This window comes from Pseudophryne corroboree, chromosome 9, assembly GCF_028390025.1.
Source record: "Pseudophryne corroboree isolate aPseCor3 chromosome 9, aPseCor3.hap2, whole genome shotgun sequence".
NCBI classification, from domain to species: Eukaryota; Metazoa; Chordata; class Amphibia; order Anura; family Myobatrachidae; genus Pseudophryne; species Pseudophryne corroboree.
In genome coordinates this window covers 207,560,197-207,581,401 of record NC_086452.1, presented here as the reverse complement: position 1 = coordinate 207,581,401, position 21,205 = coordinate 207,560,197, and the positions used below count along the sequence as shown (strand labels likewise).

The following is a 21,205-nucleotide window of genomic DNA, read 5'->3' as shown; positions in this document are numbered from 1 at the left end:
ACTTAAGACTATGGGGGTCAATCTGACCCGATCCCTCGCTGCAGTTTGTCGCAGCGCAGCATTCGGGTCAGAACTGTGCATGCACCCGGGGTCCGCAGTGCGCCGGTTCATGGCAGCCATCGTTACCTAGCGATCGCCTCTGAGACAGAGGTGGTCGCTAGGTGGGAGGGGGCTGAACGGCGGCGTTAAGTCGCCATTTAGGGGGGGGGGGGCGGTCCGGCCAATGCAGGTGTGGCCGGACCGTTCGAGGGGCGGGCCACGGCGGCTGCGTGACATCTCAGGCAGCCGCTGCGGGCAGCGAGAGCGATGAGCAACTCCCGGCCACCCGCGGGAGCTGCGCTGGCAGGGAGTTACTCCTCAAATACAAAGGCACCGTCTCTGTGTGATGCTTTTGTATTTGTGCAGGGGGGGAGGCGGCACTGACATGCGGGGCGGACTAGCCCTGTGCTGGGCGTCCCCCCGCATGTCTGAGTTTACAATCGTAGCTGTGCTAAATTTAGCACAGCTACGATCAACTCAGAATGACCCCCTATGTTAAACACTTCCTCCACATTCTCTAAATTGCATGATGTAGCTGAGGATGAGGTTACGCTATGTACAAAGCTACACAGCATCTAGTTCTGGAATACATATTAATAAAAACACACCAGACCCTACATTACCCTGCACGTGGTCACTTACCTCTTGACAATTGTCTTCTCTGAGTCTTTCTCAGGACCGGCGATCCACATGTATTGACGGTAGGAGCAGGGGCCCAGGACTCCAGTACCAGCAGTCCCCCCCTGATGGTGGCCTTTTGTATCACCCTGATGTAGAGACCCTGCATCATAAGCAAAGGTCACCTACCCAGTGTAACACTGACAAAGAGTAGCAGCAGCCAGCAGTTACACTATAAGCTGCTAACTATTTCTGTTTCATGTCAGCAATCAATGCTCAAAGTGGGTGCAATTGGGTGCCATTAAAAACATTGGATGAGTGACATAAAGATCACCTAATGCTAGTACTGCCCATGGTTACAGCAAAACACTATAAAAGTAAAGAAGCTGAACTGGAGAACATACTTTAGGTTCATTCTTGGATCGGAATGCGGTTATGTGACTAGCGGTCAGGAGACCTCCAGTCACAATACTGACACCGGGAACCCAGCATCTGAAAATCCAGTCGGCATGCTGACCAAAAGGGACTATTCCCTTATTCCCTCTCTTGAGTGTCCACGACACCAATATAGTGGGAATAGAACCTGTGGCGAGCGCATCGAGCCACCGAGCCCACTGTGTGGTAAGTGCAGCGAGCCCGCAAGGGGCTTAGTTGCGCTCAACCCTCCAACCCCCCCCCCCCCGCCGGCCATGTAACAGCCGGGATCCCACCGTCGGTATTGTGACACATACCCAACTCCTTGGATCCCCAGTAATTTTTTAAAAAACACCAAATAAAATCAGGCAAATTCCCAGTAAAGTGCATGCCACCATTGGTTTACTTTTTTTTCACATCTGTCCTAAGAGGGTATATGATTGAGACCAAGGCATATGAGTTTATGACTGGATGTGTCAGACAAAGAGTACAGCTTTTAAACAGTGCATTTGGAGAGGCATGATCAGGGCCGGCGACGGGGGGGGGGTCAAAGGAGACAACTGTATTGGGCCCCAAGGTTCAGAGGGTCCCCAAGGATATGCCACTTGGTGACCACCAGGAATGTGAGCCATCTGTTCCAAATAGGGCAGTGAGCTGTAAGCGGTGTGGACGCAGCCTCAGAGTGACAGGATCCTCTAACACACAGTGACTGTGCAGTACAAGTGTGCGCCTGCTATTCCGGGCCCCTCTCTGTTGCAGGCAGTTATGGGACATGGCAGCAGCTCTGCTGTCCAGGATTCCTGTGCCCTGTGCAGGCTTCTTCTGGTAAGGTGTGAGGGTCGCGTGGCTCCTGCTGTGTGGATCTGGATAGTGGGAAGTGCAGCGCAGGTGAATCTCTCCAGGGGTGAGAGTGGATTGGTGAGGGTATATATGGCTTTGGCATGGGGTGGGGGAACTGGGAATGCAGTATGTAGTCATTTGGGACAGACAGATTGAGGGATTTGAGGGAGGAAGGGGGCTGCACTTTATATATATATATATATATAATCTGAGGGGGCCCCAGAGATATTACTGTACGGGGCCCCCCGATATTTCTGTTGCCAGCCTTGGGCATGATATCTTGTGAACCTGGGACATATAAATACTGCATAATACATTGCAGATCCAAAGTACAGTTGAATGTTACTACTTATTTCATGCAAATGGTACTGTAGGTTATTGTGAAATATGCCAATGATCCATTAACATCTAATATGGACATTGCTTGGTAGTGGTAAGGTAACATGCATAACTTATATTTCCCTTCGTCTTAGCTGAAGTATTCAAATACCTCTTAATAATATTATGACTGCTGTTTAAATCCCTTTTGGCTGTTTGTTTCAATTGTGAGAGTTGAGAACAGATCTGTGAACAATAAATCCACCCAGCTGCAGACTATTAGATGTTTTCACACATTCTGTCTATCGGCCCTGCCAGGAACCTTCTGCTAGAATCAGATATTCTGAGCAAAGAAGACATCCTGGAATGATTACATTGCCTGGTGATTTTCCAAGGACTAATACTCCGAGTCAAATAATCATAGTAATAATAATATCTAAAAAAAACACAGGGGAGTGGTTCAATTGCATTTTAAAATGAATAACTGTAATAAGACCAAACTGAAAAATAGCAGTGACTAAAAAGCAGAAATTCATTATGCTGAGGGTTTTTTTTTCTTCAAATGGGTGGAGCACTTTTACACTTGTGATAACCTTATTGTTTAAAATGGATCATGCTAATGTAATAATAATAATAATTTATTATTATTATTATTATTATTATTACTAAAAACTGCATTTTCTAATCTCTCATGTAGATTAGCATTAACTGATATATTAGTATTGCCTGTATTAAAAATTCCATACATCTTTGTGAAGCAATTCTTTTGCACGATCCATTTGCAAAACAGTAGTTTACGAAGATTTCTGGGACTCTGCAGCTTTCCCTCTAATTGCCATATATTTGGTCTATTAGTTTGGGGAAATAGCCAATGTGGAGAAGTGCCCTGAACATAAGGAGCCAAAGAAGGAAGAATGATGTAAATTAAGCCACTGGGTCCTGTCCAAAGAAGGCAACTGTACCATGGAACTGTTGCTGGTGCTGCAGCCCAATCCAATAAGCGTATATTGATTCCTCGCTATCCTCTGTATTTCCAATCATAGGACAGGATTGGGAGTTAAATACCCTATTACATTTAGCGCTATCATTAGTGGATCAGCTTCAGTCCATCAGCAGAGGTGTAAGAAAGTGACCTTTTGAAGCGAGAGAGACGTCCAGGTGAAGAAAGAATAGGTCTTGCCAGCCAGAATGGGTAGAGATAACAAACAGCAAGGTGAAGAAGCCCTGGTTCAGCGAAGGGCTCTGTGAAAAGTCATCCACAGTAAAGTCGAGGACAATTGCCATTCCTGTGTCCTTTGAGTACCTTTCTTTATTTAGTGAGCCCCACTAGCAGTGGTGCAAGTAGAAAAAATGTCTTATGGGTACTGTGTGGGCGCACCAAAGGCGCGCGCGCAAAAAAATGGGTGTGGCCAAATGCCACATGGGCGTGGTCAATGAAAATTGGGGCGTGATACACATATGGGGGGAGGGGCAGATACACGTATGACCCCAAATAGTGCCAGATACACGTTGCCCCACAGTGCCAGAAATACATTGCCCCACAGTGCCAGATACACATTGCCCCACAGTGCCAGATACACATTGCCTCACAGTGCCAGATACACATTGCCCCACAGTGCCAGATACAGAAATGCCCCCAGAGTGCCAGATATACATTGCCTCACAGTGTCAGATACACATTGCCCCACAGTGCCAGATACACAAATGCCCCCACTGTGTCAGATATACATTGCCCCCCGTGCCAGATACAGAAATGCCCCTACAGTGCCAGATATGCCCCCAGTGCCAGATATCCCCCAGTGCCAGGTATATATGCCCCCCTGTGCCAGATATCCCCCAGTGCCAGGTATACATGCCCCCCTGTGCCAGATATCCCCCAGTGCCAGGTATATATGCCCCCCTGTGCCAGATATGCTCCCAGTGCCAGATATCCCCCAGTGCCAGGTATAACATGCCCCCCCCCAGTGCCAGATATCCCCCAGTGTCAGGTATACATGTTTCCCTCCCCCCTCCTCCCCTGCTCACTGCTGCCGTCTGTCTGTGTGAGGGGAGGAGAGCGCAGCCTGCGCCTCTCCTTCGCCTCAGTCTCCGGCGGGTGTCTCACAGTTTAATTCAGCGCCGATCCGTGAGCCAATCAGAGCTCGCACCGCGAGCTCTGATTGGCTCACGGATCGGCGCTGAATTAAACTATGACACCCGCCGGAGACTGAGGGGAAGAAGAGGCGCAAGCTGCGCTCTCCTCCCCTCACATCAGCGGTGATGCGGCGGGGACGGCGGGTGCGGCGTGGAGCAGCAGAGGGAGGGAGGGAAGAGGAGCGGTGGCCCGTCGGTGTGGGTACGGCGTACCCACGGCTAAATTCTTACGGGTACGCCGTACCCACCCGTACCCGCCCACTTGCACCACTGCCCACTAGACACCAATGAGTCACAGAAGGACTGACCCCAACTGCCAATAAAGCCTATAAATCCACAGTCACATAATTGGCATGGTAGGCCTGTGGTCATATTTAGAGAAAAGGCACTGCACCCTCTTATTGTGGCATTAGGCTACCCTAGAGGTTACCCTATTGGTCCAGGTACTAGGCCTGGCATCTTTTCTAGTAGGCCCATTGCCCCACCAAGTAATTTAGACCTTGGGCCTATCACCACCTCCCCACGAACCACCAAAGCCACCTCCCTTATCACCTTGCAACTAGGTTTCTCATCAGTCAGGTCCCCATTAGAGGTTATACAGTATCTTGGTGTATTTGCAGCTGTGTATTGTTTATTGATTGTTTCATTGTTTTCTTCATTGCTGTTCACCTAGGCTGCTGCAATGTATTATAGTTGTAGTGCAATACCTTTGCTTGTTAGGATTGTTACGTAATAAGGGTAGTGTAGTACTCCTAGTGGTAGTTGTTGCTGCACAGCTTTACAGTAATTAACCAGTGCTTGCTTTTATGGTTATGGTGCTTATTGTTGGCTAGAAACCTTAAAACATTTTATCTGGTACTGAATACAGGTCATACATTGTGGAGAACTGTGTATGCTTCTGGCACATGCACTGCAGTGGCACTGTTACATCAAATCAAGGGGATCAGGTACATTTTTGGTGAGTTTCATTGGTTGGCAAGACTGCCTTCTCTGTTTGTCTGGCTCTTGCACTTGTTTGAGTAAGGTACCTGTGGGGAAACTCTTCCCTGTTACTAAGCTACTTCTATATTTGGATATTCATAATATGAAACAATGCATGTTTTGTAGAGTTGTATGTTCTGAATATGACACTCCTGTACCTTGTTTGTTTTTTTTAAATGTTAATGCTTGGTAAATTCATCAATAGTATATTTTATGGATGATATCAAATTTATATCAGTTGAGAAAACCAATACAGCACCTTTAATTCATACTAGTACAGACTAACATACAGAGTATGAGTGTATTTATTCACAAAGTACTGTAATTACAGTGATTAGGGGCCCATCAATTTTTTTTCTGAGGCACTGTTTCCTGTGCCCTAGGAGACTTTGCACTCCTCACTGTAGCGAGGCATGCTTGTAGTTAGCTGAGGTTTGTTTAGAGACCATTGGTGGGGAAGGGGGGAGACAATGGACCAATTGCACATTAATAATAATAATAATAATAATAATAATAATTTTATTTATATAATGTTCTTTCACCAATAGGACTCAAGGCACTTAATAGAATTAACATAGTACAGTACAGAAACAATGAAGAACAGAAACGCTTTCCATAAAATACAGGGAGCATGGGTATATTAAAGGGAAAATTATGGAAATGCTTGAGTAAACAGAAAAGTCTTGAGTTCATTTTTTAAAAGGATTCTAGAGTGGGGGCCTCTCAAACTGTATGGGGAAAAGAGTTCCATAGAGTTGGAGCCACATGGCTAAAAGCTCAACCACCAGATGTATTCCAGGAGATTCTAGGTACTGCTAATAGTCCTTCGTCTACAAATCATAGTAATCGAGTCAGGCCGCATGAAATCAGAAGCTGCTTCAGGTACCTTGGGCCCTGGTCATGTAGGGCTTTGAAAGTTAGCATGCCAATCTTGAAGATGATTCACCATTTTACCTACAGCCAGTGGAGGGAGTAGAAAATTGGTGTTATGTGGCTGGAACGGGGCTGGTTGATTAACAGCCTGGCAGCTGCATTTTGCACCAGCTGTAAGTGGTGCAATTATTTTGCTGGGAGACCAAGGTAGAGGGCATTGCAGTAGTGTAATAGAGATGATACAAATGCATGTATGACGTTCGGCAGATCTTCAGAGGGAAATAAGTGCTTTATTCTGGCTATGTTCCTCAGATGAAAGAATGAGGATTTGATTGTGGCTGATATCTGATGTTTAAGTGTCAAGCCACCATCCAGCACAATTCCAAGCTTCCGCACATGATCAGTGGTTTGTAATTCTGAATCCCCAAGTGTAATTCTAGTTGGTTGGCTATGCTGTAGTATTGTCCTTTGATGTTGCAGTGCTTTCATAAGGACCTCTGTTTTATCCAGATTCAGTCAAAGCCAACTGGCACTCACCTACTCCTGGAGCTCAGCTAGACAGCCCAAAAGACCCAGCAGGCAATCCCCTGCACCCTTTTGAAGTTTTGCATTGTGCTGGTTAGGGGCACACAACAATTTCCTGAGATACTTAGCTGCTGAGTAGATGTATAGATATAATCAATTTGTTAGTGCAAGAGTGGCCTTAAAAATAAATTACGGCTGTAGGAGTGAAGTACTTATTGAATATTCAAACAAATTGGATTTGTGTTTTAGTTGTGTATTGTAACAGACATGGACTATGAGGATTGGTGTGTAAACTAAAGTTGGTCTAGTAGCCTGTTGTTTCTAAAATGTTAATGTAAATGTTCCCGGCTGTAAAGTTTAAAAGTCTGAGTGTTTAGTGTACAACCATGAACAAAAACTATAGATTTACTGGAGTCCTTTGCTTTAGAGGTGCCAAGTGATTGTTTAATCATCATTGGTCACTGGACATAATTAGCAATTATATTACTGTTATGTATTTTACTCTTAGGGGCATTTGCTAAAGGTTGATTTTCATTGATTATTAAATCGATGAAAATTGTTTGGATTTCCAGGTCTAAAACACACATTTTGTACAATGTAAAATGTAAAACTTCATATAAAAATTGTCTATTAGTATAAAATGTGCGTTTTAGCCCCTAAAACGAAACCAATTTAGATTGATTTTAATTGATTTGAAACTGATGAAAATCGACCTTTAGTAAATAAACCCCTTATTGTCATTCTGAAAATACCGCATCAAAATTTAATCTAATACAAAAAAAAAGAGAAATGATACAGTGGCCTTTAGAAATAAGATAACAAATGCCCTGGCCCTGATGTGCTGAGTTCTACAGTGCTGAGTTCTACAAAATGCTACAGGTTGATATGGCCCCTACTTTAACGACCTTATACCACGTACTTACCTCTCATCAGACTCCCCTCAAGTTTAATGAAGCCAAGATTATTGTATTGGCTAAACCAGGCCCCCTCCTTGGTCAGTTCTTATTGACCAATCTCTCTCCTTAATCAGGACTTTAAGGTTCTGACTAAGCTGTTGGCTAAGCGTCTACAGTCCTGTCTCTCCCATTTAATCTCGCCTGCACAATTGGGCTTTATTAAAAATAGACAGGCGGTGTAGGGTATTAGGGCTGCTGTGGCTGCGATAATTCAGTCCCATACCCATAAACTCAAAGTAACATCCTTATTAATCTTGTCGCTGTAAAAGTTATCAGCACTTTGGGACAATGTTCTGTAGCTTAGTTCAAACCTTATATACAGAGCATAGTAAACAATTTGTCTTCCACCCCCTTTACCGTCGAAAGAGAGACTAGACAGGGATCACCCCTCCTCATTAACCTGGCATTGGAACCCTTAATTCGTTACATTGCCCGTCTGCCTTTTGGGGTATTAGAATTGGTGATAGAGAGGTTAAATTAGTGGTGTTTGAAGACAACATTCTTCTTCTAACCTCTAACCCTAAACAATCTGTTCCCGCGGTCTTGGATGTCATTGCTTGATTCTCCTTCTTTGCAGGCTTCTCCGTTAATTTTGACAAGTCTGAGGCTTTGGCCCTTTTTAGACAGGCGAAATTGGATTGGGCCATTCCCTTCCCTATTTGATGGGTTCACACCCACATCACATATATAGGGGTTATACTGCCCTCTGACCCTTCTCATTTATATTCTTACAATGTTAACTCTATTATTTCTAAAATACAAACTGAGCTTAGCCTTTGGCAAACCTTGCCTCTTAATCTTCTAGATCGCTGTAATCATGTCAAAATGGTGTGCTTTCCGAAATTGCTCTATGTTCTACAGATGGTTCCCATACTACTCACGAAATCTAACATTTCTCTCCTCACCTCCTATATCTCTAAATTCATCCAGTCTAATAAAAGGCCCAGAATTAACTTTCTTAAACTATCCCAAATGGTGCAGAATGGTGGGCTCAATCTGCCTGACATCGAGCAATATAATCAGGCATGCCTCCTTCGTTTTGCCATAGACTGGCTCAGAGACATTAATCTCTATACTGACTCTACACTAGACTCTCAACTTTGTGCTCCTTTGTTGCTTAGTTACATACTACATGCACGCATTGCTGACTTGAAGGCACCCCACCTGGATAATGTTCTTTTGACCTCCATATTAAGGTGTGGAGAATGTTCAGGAAATCGCTCAACCTTCAGCATCTTTACTCAGTGTTCCTACCTCTCACTGGTAATCTTGACTTCCAAGAGGATAAGACCTCAATGCCTTTTTTAAGCCTGGCGATCTACTGGAATTATACACCTTCATCATCTTCTCAATTCCTCTAATAAACCCCTCATCTTTACTGAAGCTATGAAAAATGTTGATATTAGTCCCAATCACAAATTTCACTATTTCAAGCCTTTCATTATATAAACTCTCTATTGTCTAAACTACAAAAACAGGACTTTCTGAATACCCTGGACACACTTACACATTCAGGTACATATTCTATCTCCTCAATATACGCACGTACTATATACTTACTGACATTATTCCTGCCTTTGACATGACACAGCTGGTGAAATGGTCATCACAAATTCCTTCCTTGTCCCCTGAAATTATAACGGACAACTTTATTACATCTCTGAAACTTATTCCAGTTAGTGAGTATCAGGATGTCATACAAAATCCTACATCGGGCATACAAATCACCAAAAAAAGAGTAATCTAATAAGGCTTCTCTGACTCTGCGAAGTGCATTAAATGTCCTGAACAAGAGGCTGATATTATGCATTGTTTTTGGCACTGCCCCCATATCCAACGGTTTTGGAATGAGCTACATATACATATAGCGCCTCGTGTTGGGTATTTTGTTCCGCTGCACTGCCTCATGGGCACTCTTTGGTTGTCTACTCGATCAACCATCCATCCCCAACCAAGACAAAAAACTAGTGGCACTTCTTTCTGCAGTGGGTTGGAAGTTTATACTTCAACAATGGATCTATGATGCTGGTTCTACTATCCCCATGGCGACCACCTGACTACTCTTCTTATTTACCACAGACTGGCTGGAAACTTCCTTGAACAATGAAATCTTGACTCCTGCATTGTTTCATTGTTTCAATTTGTACCCTACCTCACCCGACTAAATTAGCAATCAAGCAATGTTTCCAAGCCACTACATGGTACTCTAACCAGCTTTTAGATGACAGGCCCCCTATTCCTCTTTCTTAATATCGCCCTCATATCCTTGTCACTCTTATTCATTCTCTATGTCTTATTCCACTATATCTTTGTACCTAATCTTCCCCTTCTCTCATCCTCCCTTTCTCCTTCCTTTTCCTTTCTGAATCTCCTTTGTATCTGGTATCTCAAGCCGATTGGCTTTCTCCATGGATGGATCGGCAGTCTCCGGGTCTTGGAAGGCAATGTTGATGCAGTATATTTTTATCTCTGTTTTTGTTATTGTTTTATATATATTTTTTCTACTTTTATTGTATATCATATGTTCCTCCTTCGATGTTTACTTAAGCTCGGCGCCCTGTAGTCCAGTTTGATGCATTTTATCAGTTGCGTAAATGGATTTCTTTGCAAGTCCTCCTGTCTGCTACCCTGTAACCATTTATGATGACTGTAGCCCTTGTACTATCTTGGAACAATGATTCTATTTTACCGATATATACTGTATTTTGTTTTGGAGGAAAAATTAGAAAAGTTTGAGGTCTATTACTGTGGACACTATATTTTATTCATTTATTGTGCTCCATTATGTCCTTTTACACTGTTTTTCCCCTTCTCCTTTTTGTATATTTTCTTGTCCTATTTGTACCTCAATAAAATATATGTTGGAAAAAAAAGAGAAATAAGATAATGAACAATGAATAACAAACATTTTTAAGGATCTGTAGAATCTGTCACTGTACATGACAACATTACAGTTTTGACAACATTATAAAGATAATGTGAATGGAGAATTTTGCTTCTTTAAGCTCTTTATGATGTCAGATGCTTAGGAGGAACATTCTGGAAGAGAGTGAGTTACATCTCAATAATATATACAGTGTAAGTGGCCTGATAACATGATGTACAATTGTGGTGAGTAGTATTTATAACACTTTCAGTGTATGTGCAAAGCAAATATCTGGGAGTTGCCACAAGTGTTCTTTTTGAACAGACAATAACAAATAGCCTACTACACCACATAGTGCATAACAGCATTTTCAACTTGCAGTTAATATATAGATTGTGAGCTGGCATAGAACAGCTGAACCAGAAGCCCATTAGTATGGCTTCTCCAAAAGTGTTCAGAATTTAAATACTGTACTGTGCAGCCTTTCAATCACACTGCGGCTTAGGAGGCACTGTGTCCAGTGTCATAATGGGGCATGAAAGGCCAACCGGGGGAGTGCATTGGTAGGGACCCATGCTTAGGGGTGTGGTAAGTCTCAAGAGGGGGTGTGGCCAGTCACAACAGAAGCTTGACTAACCATTAGCAAGTGCATGGTCTGGGCCTTTTGATAAATATATATACTAAATACTTCTAGTGCATGCACAATAATGTACCAGATTAATAGCAATGCACTGTGGAAAATAAATCATAGTCCTGTGCAGTATAATGTAACTAGGGGTGTGTGCCGAGCCATGTTTCGATTTTGGATCTGTATCTACTTCGTGTTTTAGATCTGTATTGGTTTTGCCAAAACTGCCTTTGCGGGTTTTGGTTTTGGATCTGTATTTTTTTTAAATAATAAAAACAGCTAAAATAAAAAAAAATTGGCCTGTTTTTGTTCCTACAGTATTATTAACCTTAATGGCATTCATTTCTATTCATTTCCAGTCTATTCTGAACCTCACAGCTCACAATATTGTTTTTATCCAGTTTAGGCCAAAAGGTTGCACTGAGGTAGTTGGACGGAATAGCAGCTGACCTTGGATATATTTACTGGGGGGACAAAATATTAAAAAAAGAATGTATTTAAAAAAAACCAACGCATTAGGCAAGGCTCAAGATTTCAGTTCACAAAAAGATGATTAAGTCAAAGTAGAATAAAAAAGACAATATTTTAGATTTAATTTATTTAATTTATCTTTGATCAAGTTATTCTGCTCCTCAAAGAAATATTTGATATGCAGAAGGTGAGCAAAAAGATGATTAAGGCAAAGAAGAATAACAAAAAGACAATATTTAGATTTAATTTATTTAACTTGTTTAATTTACTTTATCTTGATCAAGTTATTCTATTCCTAAAAGATATATTTGATATGCAGAAGGGGAAAAAAGATGATTAAGGCAAAGAATAATAATTAAAAAAAAACAATATTTTAGATTTAATTTATTTTAATTTGAATTTATTTAATTTCATTTGGATCAAATTCGTCTGTTCCTCAAAGACATTTTTGATATGCAGAAGGTTTGCTATACAAGTGTGGAGTTTTTTTTTATATTAATCTAATTTAAATTAAGTTAATTTATAATTATTATTATTATTATTAATAATATTAATTTGAATTGATCACAATGTGGTGATAAGAATAATTATAAAAATAGGACAATAAGTATAACATAAGAATATGAGCTATGGACGCAGCACAATGAAATGGAAGAGCACACCTCTATGTATACTAGGAGGATACAGCACAAAATATATTTAAAAAAAGATGTATTTTATTTTGAGTGGACTGACAGAACACCCCTAGATGGGACGACAGAGCACAAAATATTAATTTAAATCAAAATAATACAGTATACATATTATTTTTTATATCACACATTGCATTTACAGTGTTGCACAAATGAGTTAGAAATATACATATAATAAATATGCACTGCGGTTGAACTTCACCGACAGCATCTCACAAATGAGTCAGAAATATATAGAAGTATTTTCTATATCACACACCGGCGGTTACAGTGTTGAACAAATGAGTCATAAATACAGTATATATAATAATTAAAAACTGCAGTTGACCTTCACCGATAGCATCGCACAAATGAGTCAGAAATATGTAAAAGTATTTTTTATATCACACATCGGTGGATGCAGTGTCGCACAAATGAGTCAGAAATATATATAATAATTACACACTGCGGTTGACTTCACCGACAGCATCGCACAAATGAGTCAGAAATATGGCAAAGTATTTTTTATATCACACACAGGCGGTTACAGTGTCATACAAATGAGTCAGAAATATATATATATATATAATTACACACTGCAATTGACTTCACTGACAGCCTCACACAATATGTTTATAAGTAGGAAATAATATACTGCAGTCTGACTGGCAGTGTCACAGTACTTATGAAAATAAAATAAAAATTGTATAGTACACTGGGAAACAGCACAAACAAAAAGATGTTTTTTATAATTTTAGACTTTCTGTTTTTAGCTTTTATTATTTTAATTTTACACTGGGGCAGAGCCCCTGGATGGACAACAGATCATCCATTTTAGATACAACAGGCTGAGAGAGCACCCATTTTTCCGATACAGCTGACATACAGAACACGCCTTTCAGATACAGCAGAGAGAGCACCTCTTTTTTGGATACAGCAGACAGAAAGAGCACCTCTTTCAGATACAGCAGACAGAGAGAGCACCCCTTTTTCAGATACAGCAGACAGAGAAAGCAACTCTTTCAGATACAGCAGACAGAGAGATCACCCATTTTTCAGATACAGCAGACAGAGGGAGCACAGTACTGGAGATGGACACATCTCCACAGCCAGATTAAAGATGGCGCAGATGCACGGGAATTATATAGAATCCAAAACCTTCAAGAATCCGACAGTGGGAAGATGACCTTCGGTCTCACTTTGGGATCTGAGTAAGGTGGGAAGTCCTGAGCCGGACTCGGATCCCACCTCAGATCGCAATGTTCGGGTGGGTTTGATTCCCAGGGAACTGAACCCACTCATCCCTAAATGTATCATATGTATAACAGTGATGTGCACCAGATATTTTTCAGGTTTTGTGTTTTGGTTTTGGATTCGGTTCCGCGGCCGTGTTTTGGATTCGGACGCGTTTTGGCAAAACCTCCCTGAAATTTTTTTGTCGGATTCGGGTGTGTTTTGGATTTGGGTGTTTTTTTACAAAAAAACCTCAAAAACAGCTTAAATCATAGAATTTGGGGGTAATTTTGATCCCATAGTATTATTAACCTCAATAACCATAATTTCCACTCATTTCCAGTCTATTCTGAACATCACCCACCTCACAATATTATTTTTAGTCCTAAAATTTGTACCGAGGTCGCTGGATGACTAAGCTCAGTGACCCAAGTGGCCGACACAAACACCTGGCCCATCTAGGAGTGGCACTGCAGTGTCAGACAGGATGGCACTTCAAAAAAATAGTCCCCAAACAGCACATGATGCAAAGAAAAAAAAAGGCGCAATGAGGTAGCTGTGTGACTAGGCTAAGCGACCCAAGTGGCCGACACAAACACCTGGCCCATCTAGGAGTGGCACTGCAGAGTCAGACAGGATGGCACTTCAAAAAAATAGTCCCCAAACAGCACATGATGCAAAGAAAAAAAGAGGCGCAATGAGGTAGCTGTGTGACTAAGCTAAGAGACCCAAGTGGCCGACACAAACACCTGGCCCATCTAGGAGTGGCACTGCAGTTTTCCAGTGAGAGGATGAGTGCTTCCATCCTTACAGTGTGTGAAGCTGAACCACTAGCCATGAACATAGGCCAGGGCCTCAGCCGTTCCTTGCCACTCCGTGTCGTAAATGGCATATTGGCAAGTTTACGCTTCTCCTCAGACGCTTTTAATTTAGATTTTTGGGTCATTTTACTGAACTTTTGTTTTTTGGATTTTACATGCTCTCTACTATGACATTGGGCATCTGCCTTGGCAGACGACGTTGATGGCATTTCATCGTCTCGGCCATGACTAGTGGCAGCAGCTTCAGCACGAGGTGGAAGTGGATCTTAATCTTTCCCTACAGATGTAGCCACCTTTATCTTGACTGGCTGAGGCGTTTGTCCCGATCGAGCATACGCAGCGTACCAGGGCATAGGGAGCCGCGCCTAGTCACAGAGAGGCGTACCTAATCGCATGGAGGCAGACAGAGCGTTTGGCGTTACCTTTACGTGTAATACCTGCGATTATCTACCAGATGTCGCTTTTTGCAATCACCACTGCGCATGCGTGTGGTCTCCCGTAAAATACAATACTGAAATATATAATAAGGACTACTTTACTAAGTGTCTCATTACGCTGCATACAGTAAATACTCATTACGCTGCATTATTTTATACAGTATATATGGTACAGACGCAAATAGAACAGCATGCAGTATATGATCCATCTACAGTACTTTATGAATATGTGAGCGTCCAAGTCCCGCAGACAAAACAGCATAAAACCAGTAGTGTACACTGTCGCAAATGGACGTGTTAGAAGTTCACTATTGCCTCTTGAGATTAGGAATTTTGTACAGTATGTTAGAATCCTATTTACTTGTATTTTACCCTCCACATTTTTGTTCTCCATTTTTTAATGTGTGGAATTATATGCCAGTATCAATAGCAATGGCCTACTACTATATATACTGCGCACAACTGAAATGCACCACAGGTATGGATGGATAGTATACTTGACGACACAGAGGTAGGTAGAGCAGTGGCCTACTGTACCTTACTGCTATATATTATATACTGGTGGTCAGCAAACTGTGCAAAACTGAAATGCACCACAGGTATGGATGGATAGTATACTTGACGACACAGAGGTAGGTAGAGCAGTGGCCTACTGTACCGTACTGCTATATATTATATACTGGTGGTCAGCAAAACTCTGCACTGTACTCCTCCTATATAATACTGCTGGTCCCCAGTCCCCACAATAAAGCAGTGTGAGCACAGATATATGCAGCACACTGAGCACAGATATGGAGTGTTTTTCAGGCAGACAACGTATAATACTGGTGGTCACTGGTCAGCAAAACGCTGCACTGTACTCCTCCTATATAATACTGCTGGTCCCCAGTCCCCACAATAAAGCAGTGTGAGTACAGATATATGCAGCACACTGAGCACAGATATGGAGCATTTTTCAGGCAGACAACGTATAATACTGGTGGTCACTGGTCAGCAAAACTCTGCACTGTACTCCTCCTATAATACTGCTGGTCCCCAGAATAAAGATATTTGCACTGCAGCCCCCTGAAACAAAGTGAGAGAACACCAGCCACGTCCTCTCACTATCATTTCCAATGCACGAGTGAAAAATGGCGGCGACGCGCGGCTCCTTATATAGAATCCGAATCTCGCGAGAATCCGACAGCGGGATGATGACGTTCGGGCGCGCTCGCGTTAACCGAGCAAGGCGGGAAGATTCGAATCTGCCTCGGAACCGTGTAAAATGGGTGAAGTTCGGGGGGTTCGCGGAATCCGAGGAGCCGAACCCGCTCATCACTAATGTATAATGTGTAATTAGTGCACAGTCTGGAACCTGATCCCTAGAGGAGGAGGAGGGCCTCCAGGCAGTGGGGCTCACAGGGGATTACCCCTGTGGGCCAGTCCGACCCTGACAAGCAGGACCCGATCTGCATATGCACAGTTTAACAAACATTTGAGAAGTAAGTAAACCATCAGTTTGAGTACAACTCTGAATCAGGTCTTATAACGGCAAACAGTTATACAGTGCATGCTGCTTACCTCCTGTTTGTTGGATCCGCAGTACTAAAATCAAATTCTGTGCAAGCATTCCGACAAGGTGATAACACTTATGTTTTAACTGTGATTCTCATTTGTTAACACTGTAAATAGTCTAATATATACTGTATGTGTATATATATATATATATATATATATATATAATTCTTGCAATCGGATCGGCGCTCTTCTTCCCTGTAAATTGTTGCTCTGGTGCCCTCTGGAAAATTCATCCAAATATTCGCAATAATTCAATCAGCGGCACTCAGACTAAAACGGCTGGAAATGGGTGAAAAAGTGCTAAATGCTTTTAATCCATCATATCAGTTTATGATCCTGATATGATGGATTAAAAGCATTTAGCACTTTTTTACTCATTTCCAGCCGTTTTAGTCTCTGAGTGCCGCTGATTGAATTATTGCGAATGTTTTTATATATATATATATAATATATATATATATATATTGTCAAAGTCGAAAAATATTGCACATCACGTACAAACTACACACAGATGTACACGTGCAGAGGCCTTTTTCTGCCGTGCGTGCACATATCCGCAATTTGTGTATGGTCGCTCCCGCGGTCCTGCGCATTAGCGCGTGGTATGAGTATTTACGGTAGAGTTTGTGAACGCATGGAAAGCTATCAAAACACATTACATATTTAATCCAAATAGTGCACAATGTACACATAGTCTCTCTGTACCACATCAGAAAGTAACAGCAGTTTAAATGGTAGCAGAACAAAGGGATTCACCTTTACAGGATAGGAGGGGACAGAACAAGGTTATAAGGTGGTGTTTGGTATCCAGCTGTAGGGTATTTTAAGGGTAACATTCCGGTGTTGGTTTGAAGCAGATCGCATGTTCCTGCGGATAGTTATGTGCAGGAGCAGAATATAGATATAAACTGTATTTACTGTACATTACGTATGCAGTGGGAATCCAGAGGAGACCACCCACAAGAGCAGTTGGAACAGACACCGCCCACCTATTCAAACCAACCTATGACCTCTCCTGTACTGTAAATGACCATCTCTGTGTCCAATGGACAAAGAGATTACAGTATCCATTGTGCTAAGTTTTGGATGAATTGTATAAAGAGAGCCTGCTGCAGGCCTGGTCAGACACAAGACTCACAAAGTTATCTATTAGATGACCGAGGACCGGATCGGGAAGCGCAGGCGAAACCAAAAGTATGTACCATTGACTGTAGCCATTATTCTGTTGTATTGTATTGTTTATATTGTAACCCCCTTTCCGTAATAATATGCTGTGGTGTCGGAACCCAGCATTTTAAATAGCAAACCGGTGTCGTGTTTTTCCTTTCCCTGCTAAGGTTAAAAGTTTATTGCTATCGCTTGCATTGTTGTTAAGGGTTTGTGGTGTATCTCTGGGTGTGTACGCGCTGACGGTACAAAGTACACACAGCGCGTACACAAAGTCCGTACACAGTGCGGGACTCTGTACGCAAATAGCGTACAAAGTACGTAGAGTGTGTAGAGTGTGTATTAAGTATAGTGGCCACAGCGGCTCCATGGTAAAGTGTATTTAAAGTGTGTTTAAGGTATAGCTTTTCATTCCTGTATATAAATCAGCATTCTCAATATATATAAACATTCGCAATAATTCAATCAGTGGCACTCAGAGACTAAAATGGCTGGAAATGGGTAAAAAAGTGCTAAATGCTTTTAATCCATCATATCAGCTTGTGATCCTGATATGATGGATTAACAGCACTTAGCACTTTTTTACCCATTTCCAGCCGTTATAGTCTCTGAGTGCCGCTGATTGAATTATTGTGAATGTTTATATATATTGAGAATGCTGATTTATATACACCTTATACACACAGCCTGAAGGTCATTTAATACAATATTTTTAATAACTCTGTATATTAAACAAAGTTTGTGTACATTGAGTCCTCAAAAAACAAAGGATTCACTATCTCACTCCCACTCAAAAAAGTCCGTATTTCGGAATATTCCGTATTTCGGAATATTTGGATATGGGATACTCAACCTGTGTGTGTATGTATGTATATATATATATATATATATATATACACACACATTTAGCTAGCAGCATGAAAAAATAATGGTAGCCCATGAAGCGGTTAAAATATCGCTAGTTGGGAACCCGGCGGTCACAATGCCAACACCGGAATCTCGACTAGCGTTGAAATTCCGCTGCAGGAATACTGGCAACACAGGCTATTCTTACTCTTTGGGTGTCCACAACACCCATAGAGAGAGAATATAAACTGTGGTGAGTGCAGTGACCCACCGTGCCCGCAGCGTGGTGAGCGCAGCAAGCCTACATTGGGCTTTCTAGTGCTCACCCCACTGCCAGCATTCTGGCGGACGGGATCCTGCTGTCGGGATCATGACATCTGGGATCCTGTCCGCTGGCAATTCATACTGAACCCGGTAGCCCTTCTTATGTAAGTGGCTCTACTCAGGCATCTATAACTTCATGTAACATTTTATAAAATCCTATACAGTAGCTCCATATACTGTAACAATTTACTTTAATTTAACCTAAGGCCAATATGTTCAGTCCTTCAGTTTCATCGCCTCACAAATCTCCAATATACATTGTAAACACAGGGGACAATCCAGGATAAAATATTGTCATCCCTATTTTTAACATGTAAATGAGGGTAGAAGTACAAAACTTTGATGTGGTACCACTACCATAGTCTGATCTCTTTGGGATATAAAAGAATTATACTGTACTTATACTATACAGACCATATAATTTCGGAAGCCTCAATCTGATTTGTGTTCAAAAAATAAATTTAGTCTTCAAGCTTTGTGTGCCACAAGAGTCTGCTGAAGTATTATGCATGTAGTAGAAATTATAGTATGTGCTTCAAAGATACCTAAACCTTAATTATGGACATATCCTGCATTATGTTGTACTTAAGTTAGGCCTGAAAATCTTTTAAAATTAAATGTTTGGGAAGCTAAAGAATTCTTGCAAATGTTTGATCTGTCAACAGCTAGAAAATGGAAATGTCAATCTGTTTTTACTAAGTACTGTAGATAACTTTTGGCAAATGACAAAATAAAAAATGTAAAACATTCAGGAAAATGTTACAAAAATGTTGCACAATTATTACAAAATGAAACAATAACTGGAGGACATAGTTACTTATTAGTTAAGGGTTTGCCTACATACTATACAAACTAGCAGATACATTTTGACAAAAACGAGTTAGCTGCTATAAATGCCGCCACAAAACATAGAAACATAGAATTTGAAGGCAGATAAGAACCACTTGGCCCATCTAGTTTGCCCCTTTTTTAACCTTATAATAACCTGAAACCTTATTTTATACTTAGTTCTTTGTCAGGATATCCTTATGTCTATCCCAAGCATGTTTAATATGCTCTACCACAGGCCTGGCCAACCTGTGGCTCTCCAGCTGTTGAAAAACTACATGTCCCATCATGCTTTGCCACAGTTTTGCTATTAAGGAATGCTAAAACTGTGGCAGGGCATGCTGGGATGTGTAGTTTCACAACATCTGGAGAGCCACAGGTTGGCCAGGCCTGCTCTACCATATTAGCCTCTACCAGCTCTGAAGGGAGGCTATTCCACAAAGTCATTACCCTTTCCATTAACTAATTTTTACTCAAATTTCCTTTGAATCTGCTACACTCCAGTTTTAGTGCATGTCCTCGTGTCTCTTCCTACAGTCGGTTGAAGTATGATTCTTTTATTTTAAACAAGAGATGACCTGGGGAATTCATTCTGGAAGATCAATTAGATCTTTTTTATTTTTTTAGTTGACATTTAGCAGTACAAAATACACAAAATAATACAATAACAGTATTTAGGAAGTATCTGGTTGCTTGGCTTGACTTGGAGTTGACTGTGGCCCTACCTCTAAAGGCAACTGTTCCCTCTTACTGCTGATTTTTAGAAATTCTAAAAAAACATTCCTTATAATACTACTAAACTTTCCCATTTCTATGAATGCAAGTTACATCAAATGTATATATCTCTATTTATTATGAGTTCCTGACTGAAAACAATTCTCATTTGTGCAGCTGATGTAGGTGGTGAGAGGTGATGTTCCTTGTGAATTGAAAACTAAGGTAGTTGGTGGCTATGAGTATGTCTCTTAAATCTGCCTCTATTAAGGGATTATTCAGTTGTAAGCAAAATCTGTTGTTTAATCCTGATGCAGGCAGATCTCTGTTTGATAGAACAGATAGTTCCTCATAGGAAAAGGCATAAAAGTACATGGAAACCCTATTACTGTAAGTCTCTAGTTGCTAAAACACTGCCTCTATTCCTGTTCTGCTAATTCCAAAACTGAATAATACACTGTTACTCTTTTTTTGTTTTCATTTTCTATTTGTTATTCTGGTATTGTTAGTTTCAATTATTTTGCTTACTTATACATGTATTTTAAGTAGAGATGTGTGACAGACCATTGTTGATGTATTTGGATTTGGCTCTGATTCATCATCTGGATTTGGATTTACCAAACCACTGTAACTGGTTTTGGATTTGGATTTTTTTTTTCAAAACATTTACAAAAAAAGCTAAAATCACATAATTTGGGACTTTTTTTTTGTTCCTACAGTATTACTAACCTCAATAACATAATTTCTAGTGAATTTTGACCACCTCACAGCTCACAATATTCTTTTCACCAATAATGGCCAAAGATTGTAGCAAGATGGCTGGTTACTAAGTGACAGAGCAGCGGCAGAAACACACAGCAGTTTACAGCACATCTATGAAACACTGCCACACAGCTGTGGCAGAAATGAAAAGTGGTGCAAGATGGAATTGTACGTGGACTCTCC

General features: G+C 41.3%; 1 long non-coding RNA gene across 2 annotated transcripts in view; it reads left to right on the top strand.

Moving 5' to 3' along the window:
* Nucleotides 1-20,489, top strand: part of LOC134956894 (uncharacterized) — a 68,555-nt gene extending 48,066 nt beyond the window's left edge. For both annotated transcript variants that reach the window (XR_010186272.1, XR_010186271.1), the window contains exon 4: nt 20,438-20,489. This is a non-coding gene — a long non-coding RNA (uncharacterized LOC134956894). The remainder of the gene's footprint in view (nt 1-20,437) is intronic.
* Nucleotides 20,490-21,205: the final 716 nt, after the last annotated feature.